Genomic DNA, 25,749 nt, shown 5'->3' with positions numbered 1-25,749 from the left:
GCTTCTCCATTGGGAGCCCTGTGATACATCCAATAGCTGACTGTGAACATCCACTCCTGTGTTTGCTAGGCCCCAGCCTCGTCTCACAAGAGACAGCTATAATGCTATTTATATGCTATAGGCATCCTCACGAATCGAGAATATTTACCTGTTACCCCATGGAAAACTAGAACACTGAAGTTATAAAAAGAGAAACAAGAGAAAAATCCAAAGTATGACATTTGCTTTGTCTTCTATTTTACTACATTAGCATAAAACTTAGAAGGCGTGCTTGCTTTTCTGTATGGCTAATTGTTTTTAGAGACAATACTAACATTTTATAATTTGACTGCTTTGTGTGTGTGTGACAGCATTGCAATTTTAATACACTTGCAAAAAAAAAAAGCAAAAAATGGTCACGTTCTTTAATTGAGTCATATGTTTCATACCTGATGTGACTGGTGATTTTGGTCCCATGGACATCTTTTTCCAGTGAGAGGTGACAAATGAAGAAATTCATAGAACTGTTTTCTTGTTCTGGAAAGTTCAGGAACTCTAGAATCAGTGAAAAGTCTCAAAACTGAGGGTTATTTTACATTTTTCTTTAAAGCATTCTAGACATTTAGTCAGTGAGTTGTTGAGAGGTCTTCATACCTTTCACCACACACTCATTATTTTATTCTAAATCCAAATACTTACCTGTCCATATGACAGTCCTGCCATTGGTCTCCTTGTTGCCATTTGTCCCATATCCCAATTTATCACTTTATAAACCAAGTTCTCTTTGTAAAGTAAGAACAATAATAATTAAAAAATAAAAACTCTGTGTGGTCCTGCAACTTTCTTGCAAAAAATAAAATAGAAAATAAAAAAATAAAAAATAAAAAAACAAACCTCCTTGGCTTTTCTGAAAAAATACATACTATATTCCATGTTTCTTATAAGAAAGACACCAGTCCTTCATTAAATTTCTTTGCGTCTTCTAATTTTTTTCCGTGTTTCTATGCGTTCTCATTCTCTTGGATACATAACTAGATGTAGAATTGCCAAGTCCATCGCTTCTCGGCCTTTTGGCTAAGATCAAGTGTAGAATTGCCAAGTCCTCTAATAATTTCATAGTTAGTAATCTGAGTGAGTGACAGCATTTTCCAAAGCAGATATAGTATTTATTTTACATTCTCAGTAATGTGAAAGGGTGTCCTTACTTCTTGATGTTGTAAACAATATTTAGTATTTTTGGACTTCTAAATTCCAGTCAATCTAGTTTATAAGGAGTAGTAACCTCTGGTTTCAGTTTGGATTTTTCTGCTGAATATTTATGTCAAGAGTCTCTTTAAGAGTTACAGAGACAATGTGTGGAGCGGAGATGGAAGGAAAGGACATCTAGAAACTACCTCATCTGGGGATCTATCCCATATACAGTCACCAAACCCAGACACTATTGTGGATGCCAACAAGTACTTGCTGACAGAAGCCTGATATAGCTGTCTCCTGAGAGGCTCTACCAGTGTCTGACAAATACAGAGGTGGATGCTCTCAGCCATCCATTGGGTTAAGCACAGGGTCTGCAATGGAGGAGCTAGAGAAAAGACTCAAGGAACTGAAGTGGTTTGCAGCCCCATAGGAGGAACAACAAGATGAACCAACCAGTACCCCTAGTGCTCCCAGAGACTAAACCACCAACCAAAGAGTACACATGGAGGGACTCATGGCTCCAGCTGCATATGGAGCAGAGGGTGGCCTAATCAGTCATCAGTGGGAGAAGAGGCTCTTGGTCCTGTGAAGGCTCTATGCCCCAGTGTACGGGAATGCCAGGGCTAGGAAGTGGGACTGGATGGGTTGGTGAGCAGGGGGAGGGGAGAAGGGAAACCAAGAAAGGGGATAACATTTGAAATATAAATAAAATATCTACTAAAAAAAATTAAGGACACACACACACACACACACACACACACAGAGTATCTTCAAGTGCTTATTCACCATTTGGACCCAGAAACTCTACCATCTAAATGACTCAGGCATTAAATTGTCAGTTATAGGAGGAACCTGACAGAAAATGTGCTGAACATGGCAGTCTGATCACACTGGAAAATTCTGCAATGAAGAAGACAGTGGTACTCTACATGGTAGAGTTCCTTCAATGGACACATGAACAGACCAAGCAGGACAAAAGGTAAGTACACTTGATGTTAGACCATAAAGGGGCAACGATAATACTCCCCTCACACTTACTACAAAATATGTAGTTCATAATAACTTAGAGTAGCATCATTAGTTGTGAAAGAAATTTCAAGAATACCTTAAATTGTCTATCTAAAATAAATATAAAATATAGATATTTTCAAGCAGATAAAAGTCTTAATAATTTGCTGCCTTTAGACATATGCTTGTTAAGGCAATACTACAGGCAGGGGGCAGGTAATAGTACAAAACTGAAATTAGGAACTCTCCAAAAATAAAGAACAACACAAAATCATGGAAAAAATTATTTTTTCATATTTTTAATTTATCTAAAAGAAAATGCAAAGAGGGATGTAATATAGAGTTTTGACACTATAGAGATTTATAAAATATTACAAAACAGCATATAAAAGGGAGGAAATACTACTTTAAGGTATTCACCCATGAAATGGCATTTGAAAGCTGGCAAAGTAGATAATGCACAGTTTATACTATACGGCCACCACTTGAAACAATATATATTTACTAAAATATGTAAAGGTTTTTAAAACAAGATTGTATCATTTTTTAAAAGCTTTTACAATAAGTGAAGAGCTATTAACATTATTAAATATCTGGCATGATTGCAAAATGCAAGATTTTTATGTACATTGTCAATTTTAAAGCCAATTAACTTATCTTTTCATGCTGTAAGTACTCTGAAGATCCAAACAGTAACAAAGTAGGATTGCTATAGTAAAGGACTGTGCGGAAAACACTGTATGTTACTCTCAGCACTTGCAAGCGCCATTCACATTGGAAGTTTAAACAACAAGCAGTGAGATGGAATCTCCTACTTGTCCTTTTTTATTACAGCAGGAAAGTAATAAACTTGCATTATGAAATCACTTCCCAGGGTTTCATCTTTCAAATATACCATCAAAAATCTAGATAGTGTAAAGAAGAAAGGAGCTTCCGGCAAAAAAAGAAACTTATGTGTTCTAGTTTTAACAAGAAAAAATGCCATTGTTTCTTTGTTCCTTCTATGGTTTAAAAAAAGAAAACAAAACAAAAAAACCTCCATTTTTAATGATTGATTCCTTGGAGCTAAAAGACAAAAGGAAACTACACTCATGCTTTCAGTGACTACTGCAATCATACTTAATTCCAGTGAAACACAGAGTTGTTTAATCCTCATCAACTTTGCTCTGTTTTTAACTTCTATCTGAATGCTGAGCACTCTGATAATGAGTTGAAGAAACACATCAGCCCCTGGCCCTTCCCTCACATGAATTGATCTGCCTACATTTCTACTACTTTTAGGCAAGGGAATGAGCAGACACAAGACTGGTTTCCTGACACCTTTTCCTATTCTCTGTTTGTTTTGGGTTCTGCCTCTTGATGTTGAAGTAGATCAAAGCACCTTCAAAGCTTCATCTTTCTCATTGTCTGGAAAGTTAGGGTGTGATAGAGGCTGAGGAAGAGTAACAAGAATGTTTGAAGCAGCTACAATACTATATGACATCAATTGTGGTAAGAGCTGAGTTGTGTAGGAAGGATATTTACCTGTTGTGGAAGCTTTTTCTGTAACATCAGACAGAAATAATCATTTGAAGGTAGGTTTCCATAGGAAGGTAGCCTCTTTGTGAAGTACATGTCCAGTGTAGTGGATGAGTCTGAAGGGAAGGTAGGGTGTCTCAAATGTGAATTAAATTGAAAAACCTCAAAATAGAAAAGGCCATGCACTTAAACATCCATGGCATTGGATAGTTTGTGTTACTGGGCAAACAACTAAGTGGGCAGAACTGCAAAGACTTCAGAAACTACAGAGTAAGTAGTCTACTAAATATGTAGTTGCTGAGATATATTTAATGCTCTTGAAAATTAGTGAAATGAATTTGGGGAAATCCCTAATCTGTATTATCTTCATTCTGGGGGAGACATCATATATTAGTCTTCATCATTGTGTGTGTGTGTGAACATCTAGAGTTTTAAATGAAAATGTTAAATATTTAATTTTTGTTAAAAAATGTAACATAACATTTCTGATTGTGACATAAATTATCAAATTTTCTTGAAAAGCAAATTTCCAAGGTTGTCTTCCAGTAACAGGTTTTATTTCATCCCCCTCTGCCACCTGTGTTACTATCTTTATTATCACACTTTATCTATAGTTTCTTTCCACCATCATTATCAAATCCCTCTATAGTTTAGCTTTTATTCTGTATGTATAGAATATATGTAAGATAGAATTTTATTTAGGAGAGGTGTCTGCCCCACCCGGGAGGGCTTTACCACACCATCTGGGAGAGCCATCTTGGGGTCCCCGATTCTGCAAAGACTGGTCTGTGCAGGTGAGTGTGGACTGCAGAGGCTAACAGCTTCTGGGACAGGCAGAAGCCACAGAGCTTCTGGGCAGACCTTGTTTTGGGCTCCAGACACCTGGGCACCTTCCCTGCCAGAGGAGAGGTGTCTGCCCAACTCAGGAGGGCTTTGCCACAGCATCTGGGGGAGCCATCTTGGCTCCTGGATTCCACCTAGACTAGTCTGCACAGGGGAGAGTGTGGACTACAGAAGCTAACAGCTTCTGGACAGGCAGAAGCCACAGAGCTTCTGGGGCAGACCATGTTTTGGGCTCCAGACATCCGGGCATCTTCCCTGCCAGAGGAGAGGTGTCCACTCTGCCAGGGAGGGCTTTACCACAGCATCTGGGGGAGCCATCTTGGTTCCTGGATTCTGCCAAGACTAGTCTGTGCAGGTAAGAGTGTGGAATGCAGAGGCTAGCAGCTTCTGGGATAGGCAGAAGCCACAGAGCTTCTGGGACAGACCTTGTTTCAGGCTCCAGACATCCGGGCACCTTCCCTGCCAGAGGAGAGGTATCTGGCTCACCCAGGAGGGCTTTGCCACAGCATCTGGGGGAGACATCTTGTTTCCTGAATCCTGTCGAGATTACTCTGTACAGGTGGGTAAGAGTGTGGATACAGAAGCTACACAGATTCTGGGACAAGCCCTGTTTCGGGCCTTCATCTTCTACCAGGAGGCAGGTCCGAATGCCAGATATCTGTCCACCTTCCTTGTAAGAGGAGAGTTTGACTGCAGAGAGTGCTCTAACCACTGAAACTCAGGAGAGATCTAGATATACAGGTCTGCTGATAGAGGCTAACAGAATCACAAGAGGAACAAGATCTAACCAGAGACAACTACAACAACTAACTCCAGAGATTACCAGATGGCAAAAGGCAAAGGTAAGAAACTTACTAACAGATAAGAAGACCACCCACCATCATCAGACCCAGCTCTCCCACCTCAGCCAGATCTGGGTACCCTAACACACCCAAAAAGCTAGACCCAGATTTAAAAGCATATCTCATAATGATGGTAGAGGACATCAAGAAGGACTTTAATAACTCACTTAAAGAAATACATGAGAACACTGCTAAAGAGTTACAAGTCCTTAAGGAAAAACAGGAAAACACAACCAAAGAGGTGGAAGTCCTTAAAGAAAAACAGGAAAACACATCCAAGCAGGTGATGGAAATGAACAAAACCATACAAGACCTAGAAAGGGAAGTAGACACAATAAAGACAACCTGAAGTGAGGCAACGCTGGAGATAGAAACCCTAGGAAAGAAATCTGGAACCATAGATGTGAGCATCAGCATCAGAATACAATAGATGGAAGAGAGGATCTCAGGTGCAGAAGATTCCATAGAGAACATCAGCACAACAATCAAAGAAAATGCAAAATGCAAAAAGATCCTACCTCAAAACATCCAGGAAATCCAGGACACAATGAGAAGACCAAACCTAGGGATAATAAGAATTGATGAGAATGAAGATTTTCAACTTAAAGGACCGGCAAATATCTTCAACAAAATTATAGAAGAAAACTTCCCAAACCTAAAGAAAGAGATGCCCATGAACATACAAGAAGCCTACNGAACTCCAAATAGACTGGACNAGAAAAGAAATTCCTNCNGACACATAATAATCAGAACAACAAATGCACTAAATAAAGATAGAATATTAAAAGNAGTAAGGGNAAAAGGTCAAGTAACATATAAAGGCAGGCCTATCAGAATTACACCAGACTTTTCACCAGAGACTATGAAAGCCAGATGATCCTGGACAGATGTTATACAGACACTAAGAGAACACAAAGGCCAGCCAAGGCTATTATACACAGCCAAACTTTCAATTACCATAGATGGAGAAACCAAAGTATTCCATGATAAAAACAAATTCACACATTATCTTTCCATGAATCCAGCCCTTCAAAGGACAATAACAGAAAATTACCAATACAAGGACGGAAACCACGTCCTAGAAAAAGCAAGAAAGTAATCCCTCAACAAACCAAAAAGAAGACAGCCACAAGAACAGATTGCCAACTCTAACAACAAAAATAGCAGGAAGCAACAATTACTTTTCCTTAATATCTCTTAATATTAATGGACTCAATTCCCCAATAAAAAGACATAGACTAACAGACTGGCTACACAAACAGGACCCAACATTTTGCTGCTTACAGGAAATCCATCTCAGGGAAAAATACAGACACTATCTCAGAGTGAAAGGCTGAAAAACAATTTTCCAAGCAAATGATCAGAAGAAATCAGCTGGAGTAGCTATTCTAATATCTAATAAAATTGACTTCTAACCCAAAGTTATCAAAAAAGACAAGGAGTGGGACTTCATACTCATCAAAGATAAAATCTTCCAAAAAGGAACTCCGATTTCTGAATATCTATGCTCCAAATGCAAAGGCAGCCACATTCATTAAAGAGACTTTAGTAAAGCTCAAAACACATATTGCACCTCACACAATAATAGTGGGAGACTTCAACACACCACTCTCATCAATGGACAGATCATGGAAAAGTAAAATAAACAGGAACACAGTGGAAACTAAGAGAAGTTATGAAACAAATGGATTTAACAGATATCTACAGAACATTTTATCCTAAAACAAAAGGATATACCTTCTTCTCAGCACCTAATGATACCTTCTCCAAAATTGACCATACAATTGGTCACAAAACAGGCCTCAACAAATACAAAAATATTTAAATTGTCTCATGCATCCTATCAGATCACCATGGACTAAGGCTGATCTTCAATAACAATATAAATAATAGAAAGCCAACATTCATGTGGAAACTGAACAACACTCTTCTCAATGATACCTTGGTCAAGGAAGGAATAAAGAAAGAAATTAAAGACTTTTTAGAGTTTAATGAAAATGAAGCCACAATGTACCCAAACTTATGGGACACAATGAAAGCATTTCTAAGAGGAAAACTCATAGCTCTGTGTGCCTCCAAAAAGAAACTAGAGGCAACACACCTAAAAGCTCTAGAACAAAAGGAAGCAAATTCACCCAAGAGGAGTAGAAGGCAGGAAATAATCAAACTCAGGGGCGAATTCAACCAAGTGGAAACAAGAAGAACTATTCAAAGAATCAACCAAACAAGGAGATGGTTCTTTGAGAATATCAACAAGATTGTTAAACCCTTAGCTAGAATAACTAGAGGGCTCAGGAACAGCATCCTAATTAACAAAATCACAAATGAAAAGGGAGACATAAAATCAGATCCTGAAGAAATCCAAAACACCATCAGATCCTTCTACAAAAGTAGAATCTGGATGAAATGAACAAATTTATAGACAAATACCAGGTACCAAATTTAAATCAGGATCATATTAATGACTTAAACAGTCCTATATCCCCTATATCCCCTAATGAAATAGAAGCAGTCATTAATCGTCTCCCAACCAAAAAAAAAGTTCAGGATTAGATGGATTTAGTGCAGAGTTCTAGTAGACATTCAAAGAAGATCTAATTCCAGTTCTTCACAAACTATTCCACAAAATAGAAGCAGAAGGTACCCTAACCAATTCATTCTATGAAGTCACAATTACTCTGATACCTAAACCACAGAAAGACCCAACAAAGATAGAGAACTTTGGACCAATTTCCCTTATGAATATCGATGCAAAAATACTCAATAAAATTCTTGCCAACCGAATCCAAGAACACATTAAAACAATCATCCATCCTGACCAAGTAGGTTTCATTCCAGGGATGAAGGGATCATTTAATATATGGAAATCCATCAAAGTAATCCACTACATAAACAAACTCAAAGACAAAAACCTCATGATCATCTCCTTAGATGCAGAAAAAAGATTTAACAAAATCCAAGACCCATTCATGGTAAAAGTCTTGCAAAGATTAGGAATTCAAGGCCCATACCTAAACATGATAAAAGCAATCTACAGCAAACCAGNAGCCAACATCAAAGTAAATGGTGAGAAGCTGGAAGCAATCCCACTAAAATCAGGGGCTAGACAAGGCTGTCCACTTTCTCCCTACCTATTCAACATTGTACTTGAAGTCCTAGCCAGAGCAATTNGACAACAAAAGGAGATCAAGGGGATACAAATTGGAAAGGAAGAAGTCAAAATATCACTTTTTGCAGATGATATGATAGTATATATAAGTGACCCTAAAAATTGAGAACTCCTAAACCTGATAAACAGCTTCAGTGAAGTAGCTGGATATAAAATTAACTCAAACATGTCAATGGCCTTTCTCTACACAAAGGATAAACAGACTGAGAGAGAAATTAATGAAACAACACCCTTCTCAATAGTCTCAAATAATATAAAATACCTTGGTGTTACTCTAAGGAAGTGAAAGATCTGTATGATAAAAACTTCAAGTCTCTGAAGAAAGAAATTAATGATGATCTCTGAAGATGGAAAGATCTCCCATGCTCATGGATGGGCAGAATCAATATAGTAAAAATGGCTATCTTGCCAAAAGCAATCTACAGAGTCAATGCAATCCCCATCAAAATTCCAACTCAATTCTTCAAGAATTAGAAAGGGTAATTTGCAAATTCATCTGGAATAACAAAAAACCTAGGATAGCAAAAACTCTTCTCAAGGATAAAAGAACCTCTGGTGGAATAACCATGCCTGACCTTAAACTGTACTATAGAGCAATTGTGATAAAAACTGCATGGTACTGGTATAGCGACAGACAAGTAGAATAATGGAATAGAATTGAAGACCAAGAAATGAACCCACACATCCATGGCCACTTGATCTTTGACAAGAGAGCTAAAGCCATCCAGTGGAAAAAAGACAGCATCTTCAACAAATGGTGCTGGCTTGACTTGTGGTTATCATGTAGAAGAATGGGAATTGATCCCTTCCTATCTCCTTGTACTGAGGTCAAATCTAAGTGGATCAAGGAACTCCACATAAAACCAGAGACACTGAAACTTATAGAGGAGAAAGTGGGGAAAAGCCTCGAAGATATGGAGACAGGGGAAAAATTCCTGAATAGAACAGCAATGGCTTGTGCTGTAAGATTGAGAATTGACAAATGGGACCTCATAAAATTGCAAAGTTTCTGTAAGGCAAAAGACACTGTCAATAAGACAAAAAGGCCACCAACAGATTGGTAAAGGATATTTACCAATCCTAAATCAGATAGGGGACTAAGATCTAATATATATAAAGGACTCAAGAAGGTGGACTCCTGAAATTCAAATAACCCCATTAAAAAATGGGGCTCAGAGCTAAACAAAGAATTTTCACCTGAGGAATACCGAATGGCTGAGAAGCACCTGAAAACATGTTCAGCATCCTTAATCATCAGGGAAATGCAAATCAAAACAACCCTGAGATTCCAACTCACACCAGCCAGAATGGCTAAGGTCAAAAATTCAGGTGACAGCAGATGCTGGCGAGGATGTGGAGAAAGAGGAACACTCCTCCATTGTTGGTGGAATGCAAGCTTGTACAACCACTCTCGAAATCAGTCTGGTGGTTCCTCAGAAAATGGGACATAATACTACAGGAGGATCTCGCAATACCTCTCCTGGACATATATCCAGAAGATGTTTTAACCAGTAAGAAGGACACATGCTCAACTATGTTCATAGCAGCCTTATTTATAATAGCCAGAAGCTGGAAAGATCCCAAATGCCCCTCAACAGAGGAATGGATACAGACAATGTGGTACATTTACACAATGGAGTACTACTCAGCTATTAAAAAGAATGAATTTATGAAATTCCTAGGCAAATGGATGNANCTGGAGNNCATCATNCTGAGTGANGTAANCCAATCNCAAAAGAACTCACANNATATGTACTCACTGATAAGTGGATATTAGCCCAGAAACTTAGAATACCCAAGATACAAGATATAATTTGCAAAATACATGATATTCAAGAAGGTAGACCAAAGTGTGGACACTTTGTCCCTTCTTAGAATTGGGAACAAAACACCCATGGAAGGAGTTACAGAGACAAAGTTTGGAGCTGAAACAAAAGGATGGACCATCTAGAGACTGCCATANCCNGGGATCCATCCCATAATCAGCCTCCAATCACTGACACCATTGCACACACTAGCAAGAATTTGCTGAAAGAACCCTGATATAGCCATCTCTTGCGAGGCTATGCAGGGGCCTAGCAAACACAGAAGTTGATGCTCATAGTCAACTATTACATGGAACACAGGACCCCCAGTGGAGGAGCTAGAGAAAGTATCCAGTGAGCTGAAGGGGTCTGCAACCCTATAGGTGGAACAACAATATAAACAAACTAGTACCCCCTGGAGCTCATGTCTCTAGCTGCATATGTATCAGAAGATGGCCTAGTCGGCTATCAGTGGAAAGAGAGGCCCCTTGGTCTTGCAAACTTTACATGCCTCAGTACAGGGGAAGGCTAGGGCCAAGAAGTGGGAGTGTGTGGGGGGAGGGTATTGGAGTGGGAGGTTTTGGGGACTTTCAGGGTAGCACTGGAAATGTAAATGAAGAAAATACCTAATTAAAAAAATAATTTAAAAAAAAAGGAAAACAAAAGAATTTTATTTAGTCTTGAATCTGTGGTTTACCTGCCTGGACATAATAGATATCATTTAATTTTTCTTATTTGGTAAGCATATATGTGTGTACTTTTGCATGTGTGTGGGCACATATGTATGCACATGTGTGGAGGTGTGAGTTTGGTGTACAGTGTCATCCTCATGATTGAAGTAGGATCTCCTAATTGAACCTAAAGCTCATCAAAATGACTGATGTGGCTAGTCAGATTGCTCCAGGGATCTCCTCAACACTGAAATCATGTGTAGACTGCCATGCCCACCTGTCATTTGTGGGTGCTCAGGAAAACTCCTGTCCTCACACTTGCTTAGCAATATTTTAATCACAGGCCCATCTCCATAGCTATTTATATAAATACATATTTATGTTATTTCAGCTCAAAATTGTTACTACTTTTCAGGCATACTGAAGGAAATTATTAAAGATTCTGATATTAATATAATAATAATATTGATCTTTCATAAGTCCGCTTTAATTTGGTATTCAATTCTATTAAAATAGACTTCATGAGCTGGTTAATAATGAATGTTATTAAGAGACCTTTATAATAACACAGTTCCGGGTTTTATACATTCAGTTCTCTGGACATACATACCTGAAACACAAGTTTAAAAGGAACCTCATATGCCACCTCTGAATGTTTCATTGTAGAGTGAATATTAATAAAGCTAGTCACATGAACTTTTAATTATAAGTTTCTTTTGTTTTTTTATGTCTAATCCTTCATAAGCAAAAAATAAGATAATATATGTGTGAAGAATGGATGAAAGAATTTTGAGAAACCTGAAAAGCTGCATTTTTCTGACATATCCTTCCTCAGCAGCCATAGCCTGTGCTAGTCCTAACACCTTAAGTTGAATTTTTTATTATATTCTACACAATTCAAAATTTATCTCCAACACAGATAATCTATAAACTATTAAAGTCAAACAATGACAGTTTGTTTCATTTGTCTCATATAACAGTTCTTTACAGAATGGGTGTCTTTATACACTTTAGCCAGTTCTACATATCAAATCCTGAAGCCCCAATGTGAAAGCACTCAGAGATGGGATGCTGGGAGGTAATTTAAGCCAAATAAATTCATTAGGATGATCATAGTTGCTCTCTTATAGTAGTAGACACAAATTCCTCAAACTGACAGTGGAGAAGGATGCCCTGTGGAATGGAGGCCCTCTGCAAGCAACAGTGCCTAATAATGGAGCAAACTTGTTCATTCTCTTCATGTTGGACTTACCAGCTTCCAAAGGACAATAGATCTAAAGCAGATAGTTTCCTCTTGTTTGAGTCAAAAAGTCTGTGGTATTTCATTATAGAAACTGGACGTGAGGAAAGTTGCATTGTGTTTCAGGTGATTGTAATGGTTTCTACCAGCAGAAGCTGTCTTTGACCCATTCATGGGAGAAAGGAGACATCGTAAAAGGAGACTGAGAAGTGCACAGAATTAAAGGGAAGGCAGAATGACCAGAAGCTGCAAAGATTCCTCATATTTGCTCTACATCAACCATGTTCAAGGATTTCCATTAAATGTCCAACCACTCTCCAGTCTTGTGTAAGATGTTAGTTGTGATCAGAAAGAAAGTAACCTTTTATTTTGGTTCAATCAAGTTGGTATATAGAACTCAGGGCTTGCTAAAATCGAGTTTTAAAGGGCTTTCAGCCACAATTGTCCTTAATTTTGCTGTCTTCCAGTTTCATTTGCAATGTAGCTCTAGCATTTTAACTGAAAAGGGAGGTGGTGGCAAAGGGCCAGTTTAAAGAGAAGAAATCTGCTCCACACGCTCCTGCAGCAAGTGCTCTGACATGCCGAGCCATCCTGCCAGCCCTCAACTCCATCCTTTGAAAGGCTAAATTTTTCAGTGTAAAACTTTCTCAATTTGAACGGAAACTCTTTGGAAATTATAAAAAATAATATTTGTGTGAAAACACCTAAGTTGGAAAACTAGGGCATCACTAATATGCCTTTCAAGTTTTCTCTTCAGTTCCATTCCGAAACCTGCAGCTCTGAACATGGCATTCAGAGGATGTGTAGTATTTTTAGCATCCACTCTCTTCACTGTGTTATGAGATTGACAAGAGTGAATGTAGTTGTACTGTGTTTATTTTCATTCTCATACATTGTTATTATTTTTTACATTTTTTGTAGTGTAGGTAAAGCTAACTGGCAGTAATTTAGTTGATTACCTGGAATCTGTATGAGTGTAGTTCCTCAAAGATGTGATAACTAAGCCACGGAGTCGGCCCATACTCACGATCAGCAAGAATGAGCAGCCTCACTGCTTGTCAACATTTTTAATATGTCCCATCCTTGAAATTTGCTGAATTTGTCAACTCAGACAAAAATGCCATACACTGAGAGATTGTGATCTGAAGCCCAAGAATTGCAGAATCAAGATGCCAAAAAGGATACGTTTTATTTCGAAGACTCTTGTTTTGTGTTTTTTTTTCACAGTTTTTTTTTTCTGTAGGCAATTTCTTCATTTACTTCCAATGCTATCCCAAAAGTCCCCCATACAGCCCCGCCCACTCGCCTACCCATGCACTCCCACTTCTTGTCCCTGGCATTCCCCTGTGCTGAGGCATATAAAGTGTGCAAGACCAATGGGCCTCTCTTTTCAATGATGGCCGACTACGCCATCTTCTGATACATATGCTGCTAGATACACGAGCTCGGGGGGCAAGGGGGGCGTGTAACTGGTTAGTTCATATTGTTGTTCCACCTATAGGGTTGCAGACCCCTTTAGCTCCTTGGGTACTTTCTCGAGCTCCTCCATAGGAGGCCCTGTGATCCATCCAATAGCTGACTGTGAGTATCTACTTCTGTGTTTGTTAGGCCTCAGGCCTCGGCATAGCCTCTCAAGAGACAGCTATATCTGGGTCCTTTCAGCAAAATCTTGCTAGTGTATGCAATGGTGTCAGCGTTTGGAGGCTGATTATGGGATGGATCCCTGGGTATGGCAGTCTCTAGATGGTCCATCCTTTCCTTGCAGCTCCAAACTTTGTCTCTGTAACTTCTTCCAAGGGTGTTTTGTTCCCAATTCTAAGAAGGGGCAAAGTGTCCACACTTTGGTCTTCGTTCTTCTTGAGTTTCATGTGTTTTGCAAATGGTATCTTGTATCTTGGGTATTCTAAGTTTCTGGGCTAATATCCACTTATCAGTGAGTGCATATCATGTGAGTTCTTTTGTGATTGGGTTACCTAACTCAGAATGATGCCCTCCAGGTCCATCCATTTGCCTAGGAATTTCACAAATTCATTCTTTTTAATAGCTGAGTAGTACTCCATTTTGTAAATGTACCACATTTTCGTATCCATTCCTCTGTTGAGGGGCATTTGGGATCTTTCCAGCTTCTGGCTATTATAAATAAGGCTGCTATGAACATAGTGGAGCATGTTTTATTACCAGTTGGAACATCTTCTGGATATATGCTCAGGAGAGGTATTGCAGGATCCTCCAGTAGTACTATGTCCAATTTTCTGAGGAACCACAATAACCCCATTAAAAAATGGGGCTCAGAGCTAAACAAAGAATTCTCACCTGAGGAATACCAAATGGCTGAGAAGCACCTGAAAAAAGGTTCAGCATCCTTAATCATCAGGGAAATGCAAATCAAAGCAACCCTGAGATTCCACCTCACACCAGTCAGAATGGCTAAGATCAAAAATTCAGGTGACAGCAGATGCTGGTGAGGATATGGAGAAAGAGGAACACTCCTCCATTGTTGGTAGGATTGAAACTTGTACAACCACTCTGGAAGACTTGTTTTGCTTATGGAACCATTTTTTCTTTTTTCTTTTCTATGCCCTGGAAGATGGATTAAACTATTTGATGTCCTTTTGTCTAAGGATATGACCCTCAGGAAATTAATTACTTCCAGACAGCTCATTCCTTAACATTACTTGCAGGGGATTTATAGCTTCACTATACCAATTTTGACTATACAAACACATTCAATCTAGAATCTTTTGTTATTATCAATATGTTTTTAAATGTGGACTTACAATATCTGCAGCCCTCTAGCTGTAAATTTCATTTCTATCTTCCTGATAACTTCAAAGGTTGTAGATTTGTACATATCTTTACTGGATCCTTGCTTTTCTGAATTTAATGTTCATTACCAAATTTTCTGATGATTCTTCCTTTGGGGTTTGTAGTGTTCAAATCTTGTATATGAATCACTCATTGGTTTCAAATGTTTCAAATAAGATTTCCCACTCTATAATTTATTCTTCCATTGCTTAATGTTTTATTTATTGAACAGGAAAAATTTCAATTTAATGTTACCCAGTTTTAAAATCTTTTTCTGTAGTCAAAAATACCACTTCATTTTTATTTGAATCTGCCTTTCTCTGCCTTTATGGTGTGTGTGTGTGTGTGTGTGTGTATGTGTGTGTGTGTGTGTGTGTGTGTGTGTGTGTGTGTGTGTGTGTATGAATTCTCCTGTTCCAGGATTCATGTATAAAAGTCATACGAAAATTTTCTGGAAATCATCATTTAGGTCTTGGGATTTAACTCTAAATGGTGACAACTATCATTAGCTGCTAAGCCATCTCACTGTCTCACAAATAGAGGATCACAGGTTGCTGTTTATTCTTTTGTTTGCTTTATAAAAATTGTATTTTCTGGTCTGCTCCCCAGAAGACATCATATCCTGAGGCATCCCAGAAGATCCACTGAACTCAGAGCATTTGGTAAGAACCCTCCTGAATTCCCACAGCTGCCCCTTGGAGCAGGGCCTATCACCCCCATCCCCAAACACCTTGCTGAACCAATCCAGGAATAAAAGAGGCAGACTACAGACAGTCACCCAGTCCAGCAAACACCAGGGAAGATGGCAAGAGGCAAGCCCAAGACCATAAGCAACAGAAGTCAATATACATGTGCATCATCAGAACACAGTTCTCCCAACACTGCAAGTTCCAATTACACCAACACACCTGAAAAATCAGAAAGCTGACCTAAAATTCTATCTCCTGAGGATAATACAGTCCTTTAAGGAGGATATAAATAACTCACTGAAAGAAATACAGGAAAACACAGGTAAACAGGTAGAAGCCCTTAAAGAGGAAACAAATCCCTTAAAAGAAATTCAGGGGGAAAAAAAACAATCAAACAGGTGAAGGAATTGCATAAAGTGGTCCAAGACCTAAAAGTGGAAGTAGAAACAATAAAGAAAACACAATTGGAGGCAAACCTAGAAATGGAAAACCTAGGAAATAGGTCAGGAATTACAGATGTAAGTATCACCAACAGAATACAAGAGATAGAAGAGAGAGTCTCAGGTGTAGAAGATATCATAGAAGAGATTAATACAACTGTCAAAGAAAATTCAAAAAATAAAAAACTCCTAACCAAAGCATCCAGGAAATTCAGCACACAATGAAAAGACCAAATCTAAGAATAACTGGGATAGTGGAAAAAGAAGATTCCCAGATCAAAGGACATGAAAACTTCTTCAATAAAATCATAGAAGAAAACATAGAAGAAAGAGATAGCCATAAAAGTACAAGAAGCCTATAGAACACCAAATAAATAGGACTAGGAAAGAAATTCCTCTCATCACATAAAAATCAAAACACCAAATGCACAGAACAAAGAAAGAATATTAAAAATTGCAAGGGAAAAGGGCCAAGTAACATACCAAGGTAGACATATCAGAAATACACCAGACTTCTCAACAGACTATGAAAGTCAGAATAACATGGTCAGAGTTCATGCAGTCTCTAATAGAACAAAAATGTCAACCCTGGCTACTATACCCAGCAAAACTCTCAATCAACATAGATGGAGAAACCGAAATATTTCCGGACAAAACCAAATTCAAACAGTATCTATCTACCAATGCAGTCCTACAGAGGATCCTAGAAGGAAAACTCCAATACAAGGAAGGTATTTACACCAAAGAAAAGGAGTCAAATAAGAAGATATTAAGCATCTTACAACAAAATCAAAAGGAGAGGACTACAAGCACATAAAGCCACCTACAAAACCAAATATAACAGGAACCACCAGTCATCTGTCTTTATTATCTCTCAATATTAATGGACTCAACACACCTATAAAAAGACATAAGCTAACACACTGAATATGCAAACAAGATCTTGCACTTTGCTGCATACAAGAAACACTCTTCAATAACAAAGACAGACACGATCTCAGAGTAAAAGGATGAAAAAGGTCTTCCAAGCAAATGGTCCCAAGAAACAAGCTGGAGTTGCCATCCTAATATCCAATAAAATAGACTTTCAATCAAAAGTTATCAAGTGTGATGAGGAAGGACACTTCATATTCATCAAAGGGAAAATCCACCAAGAGAAAATTTCAGTTCTGAACATCTATGCCCCAAATGTAAGGGCACCCATATTCATAAAAGATACTTTACTAAAGCTCAAAACACACATTAACCCTACACAATAATAGTGGGAGATTTCAACATCCCACTCACACTCATGGACAGGTCATTGAAATAGGAACTAAACAGAGACACATTGAAACTAATATCCGGGCATAGTGGCACACGCCTTTAATCCCAGAGGCAGAGGCAGAGGCAGGCTGATTTCTGAGTTTGAGGCCAGCCTGGTCTACAAAGTGAGTTCCAGGACAGCTAGGGCTACACAGAGAAACCCTGTCTCAAAACAAAATAAAACAAAAAACAAACAAACCAAAAACAAACAAACATCCCCCCACACAAAAAAAAAGAAAGAAAGAAACTAATAGAGATTATGAACTAAATAGATTTAACAGATCTCTACAGAACATTTCACCCTAAAACAAAAGAATTCATCTTCTTTTTGGCATCTCATGGTACCTTCAATTGAAATGTAAAGGGGGAAATAACAAAAGAAAAGGAGGAAATTAAAAAAAAATCATCAGATCCTATTACAAATGCCTCAAAAAAACTGGAAAATCTAGATGATGGTTTTCTCAACAGATTCCTCTTAACAAACTTAAACAAGAGCAGGCAAACTATCTAAGCAGACCCATATCCCATAAAGAAATAGAAGCAGTCATTAAAAACCTCCCAACTAAAAAAAAAGCCCAGTAGCAGATAGATTTAGTGCAGAATTCTACAAGTCCTTCAAAGAAGACCTGATACCAATATTTCTCAAACTATTCCTTAAAATAGAAAAAGAAGAAACATAATTCATTCAAAGAAGCTACAATTCCTCTGAAACATAAAACACACAAGAACCCTACCAAAAAAGAGAACTTCAGACCAATCTCACTTATGAATATTGATGCAAAAATACTCAATAAAATTCTTGCAAACACAATCCAAGAACACATCAAAAACATCATTCAGCATGATCAAGTAGGCTTCATCCCAGGGATGCATGGTTGGTTCAATATATGAAAAATCCATTAATGTAATCCATAATATAAACACATACTCAAAGAAAAAAATCACATGATAATCTCCTTAAATTTAGAAAAGCATTTGACAAATACAATACCCCTTAATGTTAAAAGTATTGGAGAGATTAGGAATTCAAGGCCCATTCTTAAATATAATAAAAGCAATTTACTGCAAATCAACAGCCAATATTAATTAAATGGGAGAGATATTTGAAGCAATCCCACTAAAATTGGGGACAAGGCAAGGATGCCCACTTTCCCCATATCTATTCAATATAGTATTCGAATGCTATCTAGAACAATAAGGCAACAAAAAAGAGATAAGGGATACAAATTGGCAAAGAAGAAATAAAGGTATCACTATTTGGAAATTATTTGATAGTATACATAAGCGACTCCAAAATTTTACCAGGGAACTTTTCCAGCTGATAAAGAACTTCAGCAAAGTGACCAGATATAAAATTAACTCAAATAAATCAGTAGCCTTCCTTCAGAAAAATGATAAACAGGCTGAGAAAGAAATTAGGGAAACAACTCCCTTCACAATAGCCACAAACAATATAAAATATCTTGGGGTAACCCTAAACAAAAAAAGTGCAAGATCTGTATGACATAACTTCAAGTCGCTCAAGAAAGAAATTGAAGAAGATCTCAGATAATGAAGAGATTGCTCATGCTCATGGATTTACAGAATTAACATAGTAAAAATGACCATCCTACCAAAGGCAACCTACAGATTAAATGCAATTTCTATCAAAATCCCTATATAGTTCTTCAAAGACATGGATAAAAAGCAATTTTCAAATTCATCAGGAAAGGGAAAAAGCCCTGAATAGGGAAAAACATTCTTAACAGTAAAAGAATGACTGAGGGAATCAACATCCCTGACCTCAAGCTCTACTTCAGAGCAATAATGATAAAAACTGCATGGTATTGGTACGAAGACAGACAGGTGATGGATGGAGTTGCCATCCCAGAGTCAAAACTATGACCTATAATTGACTCTGTCTGAAAGAACTGCAGGGATAGAAATGGAGAAGAGTCTGAGGAAAAGAAGGTCCATTGACAGGCCCAAAGTGGGATCCAGCTTAAGGGGAAGTCCCAAGGCCTGACACTATTACTGAGGCTATGGAGCACTCACAAAAAGGGGCCTATCATGACTACCCTCTGAAAGACCCACCAAGCAGCTGAAAGAGTCACATGCAGATATTTGCATCCAACTAATGGACAGAAGCTGGTGACACCTGTGGTTGAATTAGGGAAAAGCTGAGGAGTTTGGTGACCCTGTAAAAGGACCAGCAGGTCCAATTAACCTGGACCCCCGAGATCTCTCATATACTGGATTACCACCAGGCAGCATATACCAGCTATTATGAGGCCCTCAATACATATACAGCAGAGGACTGCCAGGTCTGGGTTGAGTCAGAGAAGATGCACCTAACTCTCAAGAGACTGGAGGCCCTAGGGTTTTGATAGTTCTGGTGGGCAGTGGGGAGATGGAGTCATCCTCGTGGAGACATGGGACAGGGAGGAGGTATGGGATGTACAACAGTCAGAAAGTGGACTGGGAGGAGATTAAAATCTTGAGTGTGAAAAAAGAAACAAAATAATAAAAAACATAAAATAAATCACAGCACAGATCTCATTCCAAAAAAATGTATTTTGGGTGAATTTATATATACCTATCATACCTTAATTAAAAAATTATTAGACATTTTTTTCTTTTTTTCTTTTTTTTGATATCTTATTTATTTTATCTTGCATTAGCTTGTATGGATTCCCAGTTAATATAAAATTCATACAAATCTTTGTCATTTTAAATAAGTTAAGGAGACACATAAGAAAACATAAGGAACGTTTGCACCCCAAGCAGCATGGCAGGGGTGGGTCTTATTAAACATGGCAAGTTCAGAAGCCCTCTTTTAACAACAACCCCTTGACCTCATTTTTTACAATATCTGCTCCACCTCTGACCTACTTTCTGACAGGACTTCCAACACAAGGCAACACTGAAACTGTGCCAATTAGCATCCCTACTGAAATCCTCTATTCATGGGCTCTACCCTGGTTCCTGTTTGCCTCTCCTATTTTCACATGGTTCTTCTTTTTTTTTTATTTTTTATTTATTTATTTTATTATGTATTTTCCTCAATTACATTTCCAATTACATTTCCAATTACATTTACATATCAAATGCTATACCGAAAGTCCCCTATAGCTTCCACCCACCCTGCTCCCAATACACCCACTTCCACTTCCTGGCCCTGGCTGTACTGGGGCATATAATCTTTGCAACACCAAGGGCCTCTCCTCCCAATAATAGCCAAAAAGGCCATCTTCTGATACATATGTAGCTAGAGACAAGAGTTCAGGTGGTACTGGTTAGTTCATATTGCTGTTCCTCCTATATGGTTGCAGACCACTTCAGCTCAGTGGCTACTTTCTCCAGCTCCTCCATTGGGGGCCTTGTGTTCCATCAAATAGATGACTGTGAGCATCCACCTCTGTATATGCCAGGCACTGGCATAGCCTCCCATGAGACAGTTATATCAGGGTCAGGTCAGCAAAATCTTGCTGGCATAAGAAATAGTGTCTGTGTTTGGTGGCTGAATATGGTATGGATCCCTGGGTGAGGCAGTCTCTGGATGATCCTTCTGTTTCAGCTCCAAACTTTGTCTCTTTAACATTTTTGAAGGGTATTTTGTAACCCATTTATAAGGAGGGACAAAGTATCCAAACTTTGGACTTCCTTCTTCTTGAGTTTCATGTGTTTTGCAAATTGTATCTCAGGCATTCTAAGTTTCTGGGCTAATATCCACTTATCAGTGAGTGCATATCATGTGAGTTCTTTTGTGATTGGGTTACCTCACTCAGAATGATATCCTCCAGATCCATCCTTTTGCCTAAGAATTTCATAAATTCATTGTTTTTAATAGCTGAGTAGTACTCCATTGTGTAAATGTATCACATTTTCTGTGTCCATTCCTCTGTTGAGCAATATCTGGGTTCTTTCCAGCTTCTGGCTATTATAAATAAGGCTTCTATGAACATAGTGGAGCATGTGTCCTTATTACAAGTTGGGGCATCATCTGGGCATATGCTCAGGAGAGGTATTGCTGGATCCTCCAGTAGTACTATGTCCAGTTTTCTGGGGAACTGCCAAACTGATTTCCAGAATGGTAGTGCAGGCTTGTATCCCACTAGCAATGAAGGACTGTTTCTCTTTCTCCACATCCCCGCCAGCATCTGCTGTCACCTCAGTTTTGGATCTTAGCCATTCTAAATGGTGTAAGGTAGAATCTCTGGGTTGTTTTGATTTGCATTTCCCTGATGATTAAGGATGCTGAACATTTCTTCAGGTGCTTCTCAGTCCTTCATTATTCCTCAGTTGAGAATTCTTTGTTTAGCTCTGTGTCCCATTTTTTTAAATGGGGTTATTTGATTTTCTGGAGTCCAGCTTCTTGAGTTCTTTGTATATGTTAGATATTAGTCTCCTATCAGATTTAGGATTGGTAAAGATCCTTTCCCAATCTGTCGCTGGCTTTTTTGTTTTAGTGACAGTGTCTTTTGCCATACAGAAGCTTTGCAATTTTATGAGGGCCCATTTGTCGATTTTTGATCGTACAGCAGAAGCCATTGCTGTTCTGTTTAGGAAAATTTCCACTGTGTCCATATGTTCGAGGATTTTCCCCACTTTCTCCTTTAAGTTTTAGTGACTCTGTTTTGATGAGGATTTCCTTGATCCACTTAGACTTGAGCTTTGTAAAAGGAGATATGAATGGATCAATTTTCATACTTCTATAAAATAACCATCACTGTGCCAGCACCATTTGTTGAAAATGCTATCTTTTTTTCCACTGGATGGTTTTAGCTCCTTTGTCAGAGATCAAGTGACCATAGGTGTGTGGGTTCATTTTTGGGTCTTCATTTCTATTCCATTGATCTACCTATGTGTCACTGTACCAGTACCATACAGTTTTTACCACAATTTCTCTGTAGTACAGTTTGAGGTCAGGCATGGTGATACCACCCGAGGTCCTTTTATTGTTGAGAATAGTTTTTTCTATCCTAGGGTTTTGTTATTCCAGATGAATTTGCAAATTGCCCTTACTAACTTGGTGAAGAATTGAGTTGGAATGTTGATAGGGATTGCATTGAATCCGTAGACTACATTTGGCAAGATAGTCTTTTTTACAATGTTGATCCTGCCAATCCATGAGCATGGGAGATCTTTCCATCTTCTGAGATCTTCTTTGATTTCTTTCTTCAGAGACTTGAAGTTCTTATCATACAGATCTTTCACTTCCTTAGTTTAGAGTCACAACAAGATATTTTATATTATTTGTGACTATTGTGAAGGGTGTTGTTTCCATAATATCTTTCTTAGCCTGTTTATCCTTTATGTAGAAGAAGGTCACTTATTTATTTGAGTTAGTTTCATATCCAGCTACTGCACTGAAAGTGTTTATAAGGTCTAGAATTTCACTGGTGGGGTTTTTAGGGTTACTTGTATATACTATCATATCATCTGCAAATAGTGATATTTTGACTTCTTCCTTTCTAAATTATATCCCCTTGATCTCCTTTTGTTGTCTAATTGACCTGGCTAGGACTTCAAGTACTTTATTGAATAGGTAGAGAGAAAGTGGGCAGCCTTGTGTACTCCCTGATTTTAGTGGGATTGCTTCCAGCTTCTCACCATTTACTTTGATGTTGGCTACTAGTTTGCTGTAGATTGCTTTTANNNTGTTTAGGTATGGGCCTTGAATTCCTGATCTTTCCAAAACTTTTATCATGAATGGGTGTTGGATTTTGTCAAATGCTTTCTCCGCATCTAAAGAGAAGATCATGTGGTTTTTGTCTTTGAGTTTGTTTATATAATGGATTACGTTGATGGATTTTTGTATATTGAACCATCCCTGCATCCCTGGAATAAAACCTACTTGGTCAGGATCAATGATTGTTTTGATGTGTTCTTGGATTCAGTTAGCAAGAATTTTATTGAGTATTTTTGCATCTATATTCATAAGGGAAATTGGTCTTGAAGTACCCTTTCTTTATTTGGTCTTTATGTGGTTTAGGTATTAGAGTAATTGTGGCTTTGTAGGTTGAATTAGGTAGAGTACCTTCTGTTTCTATTTTGTGGAATAGTTTGAGGAGAATTGGAATTAGGTGTTCTTTGAAAGTTTGATAGAACTCTGAACTAAACCCACCTGTTCCTGGGCTTTCTTTGGTCGGGGGACTATTAATTACTGCTCCTGTTTTTTTGTTTTTTTTTTTAGGGTTAACAGGACTGTTTAGATCTTTAATCTGATCCCAATTTAAGTTTGGTACCTAGTATATGTCTATGAAAACGTCCATTACATCCAGGTTTTCCAGTTTTTTGAGTATAGTCTTTTATAGTCATTTCTGATGGTGTTTTGGATTTGCTCAGGTTTTGTTGTTATGTCTCCCTTTTCGTTTCTGATTTTGTTAATTAGAATGCTGTCCCCTCTAGTTAGTTTGGCTAAGGGTTTATCTATCTTGTTGATTTTCTCAAAGAAAATCCTGGTTTGGTTGTGCTCCTGGTTTGGTTGATTCTTTGAATAGTTCTTCTTGTTTCCACTTGGTTGATCTCAGCCCTAAGTTTCATTATTTCCTGCATTCTACTCCTCTTTGGTGAATTTGCTTCCTTTTGTTCTAAAGCTTTTAGATGTGCCTTCAGACTGCTAGTGTGTGCGCTCTCTAGTTTCTTTTTGGAGGCACTCAGAGGTATAAGTTTTCCTCTTAGGAATGCTTTCATTGTAGTTTGGGTATGTTGTGGCTTCATTTTCATTAAACTCTAAAAATTCTTAAATTTTTTTCTTTGTTTCTTCCTTGACCACGGTATCATTGAGTAGAGTGTTGTTCAGCTTCCATGTGAATGTTGGCTTTCTATTTTTTATGTTGTAACTGAAGATCGGCCTTAGTCCATGATGATATGATAGGATACATGGGATAATTTCAATATTTTTGTAACCGTTGAAGCCTGTTTTATGATCATTATATGGTCAATTTTGGAGAAGTTAACATGAGGTGTTGAGAAGAAGGTATATTCTTTTGTTTTAGGATAAAATGTTTTGTAGATATTTGTTAAATCCATTTGTTTCATAACTTCTGTTTGTTTTAGTTTGTCTCTGTTTAGATTCTGTTTCCAGGGTCTGTCCAATGATGAGAGTGGGGTGTTGAAGTCTCCTACTATTATTGTGTGAGGTGCAATGTGTGCTTTGAGAATTACTAAAGCTTCCTTAATGAATGTGGCTGCCCTTGCATTGAAGCATAGATATTCAGAGTTGAGAGTTCATCTTGGAAGATTTTACCTTTGATGAGTATGAAATGCCCCTCCTTGTCTTTTTTTATAATTTTGGGTTAGAAGTCAATTTTATTCGATATTAGAATAGCTACTCCAGCTTGTTTCTTTAGACTGTTTGCTTGGAAAATTATTTTCCAATCTTTACTCTGAGGTCATGTCTGTCTTTGTCCCTGAGGTGGGTTTCCTGTATGCAGCAAAATGTTGGGTCCTGTTTGTGTAGCCAGTCTGTTAGTCTATGTCTTTTTATTAGGGAATTGAGTCCATTGATAATAAGAGATATTATGGAGAAGTACTTATTGCTTCCTGTTACTTTTGTTGTTAGTTTGTGTTCAGTTTTTGTGGCTGTCTTCTTTTAGGTTTGTTGAAGGATTATTTTCTTGCTTTTCTAGGGCATAATTTCTGTCCTTGTGTTGGAGTTTTCCCTTTATTATCCATTGAAGGGCTAGATTCATGGAAAGATATTGTGTGAATTTGGTTTTGTCATGGAATACCTTGTTTTTTCCATCTTTAGTAATTGAGAGTTTTGCTGGGTATAGTAGCCTTGGCTGGCATTTGTGTTCTCTTAGGGTCTACATAACATCTGTCTAGGATCTTCTGACTTTCATAGTCTCTGGTGAGAAGTCTGGTGTAATTCTAATAGGTGTGCCTTTATATGTTACTTGACCTTTTTCCCTTACTGCTTTTAATATTCTGTCTTTATTTAGTCCATTTGTTGTTCTGATTATTATGTATTGGGTAGAATTTCTTTTCTGGTCCAGTCTATTTGGAGTTCTGTTGACTTCTTGTATGTTCATGGGCATCTGTTTCTTTAGGTTAGGGAAGTTTTCTTCTATAATTTTGTTGAAGATATTTACTGGCCCTTTAAGTTGAAAATCTTCATTCTCATCTATACCTATTATCCTTTGGTTTGGTCTTCTCATTGTGTCCTGGATGTTTTGAGTTAGGATCTTTTTGCATTTTGCATTTTCTGTGATTGTTGTGTCCATGTTTTCTATGGAATCTTTTTTATATGAGATT

The 25,749-nt window shown here is 38.0% G+C and overlaps 1 pseudogene; it reads left to right on the top strand.

The window, feature by feature from the left end:
- The first annotated feature begins 1,033 nt into the window (after nt 1–1,033).
- On the top strand, nt 1,034–1,184 carry LOC115030558 (annotated as a pseudogene).
- Nucleotides 1,185–25,749: the final 24,565 nt, after the last annotated feature.

The sequence above is a fragment of the Mus caroli genome, chromosome 2 (genome assembly GCF_900094665.2).
Source record: "Mus caroli chromosome 2, CAROLI_EIJ_v1.1, whole genome shotgun sequence".
NCBI lineage: Eukaryota > Metazoa > Chordata > Mammalia > Rodentia > Muridae > Mus > Mus caroli.
Note: the sequence above shows the minus strand (reverse complement) of the source record. Positions and strands in the feature narration are given on the sequence as shown.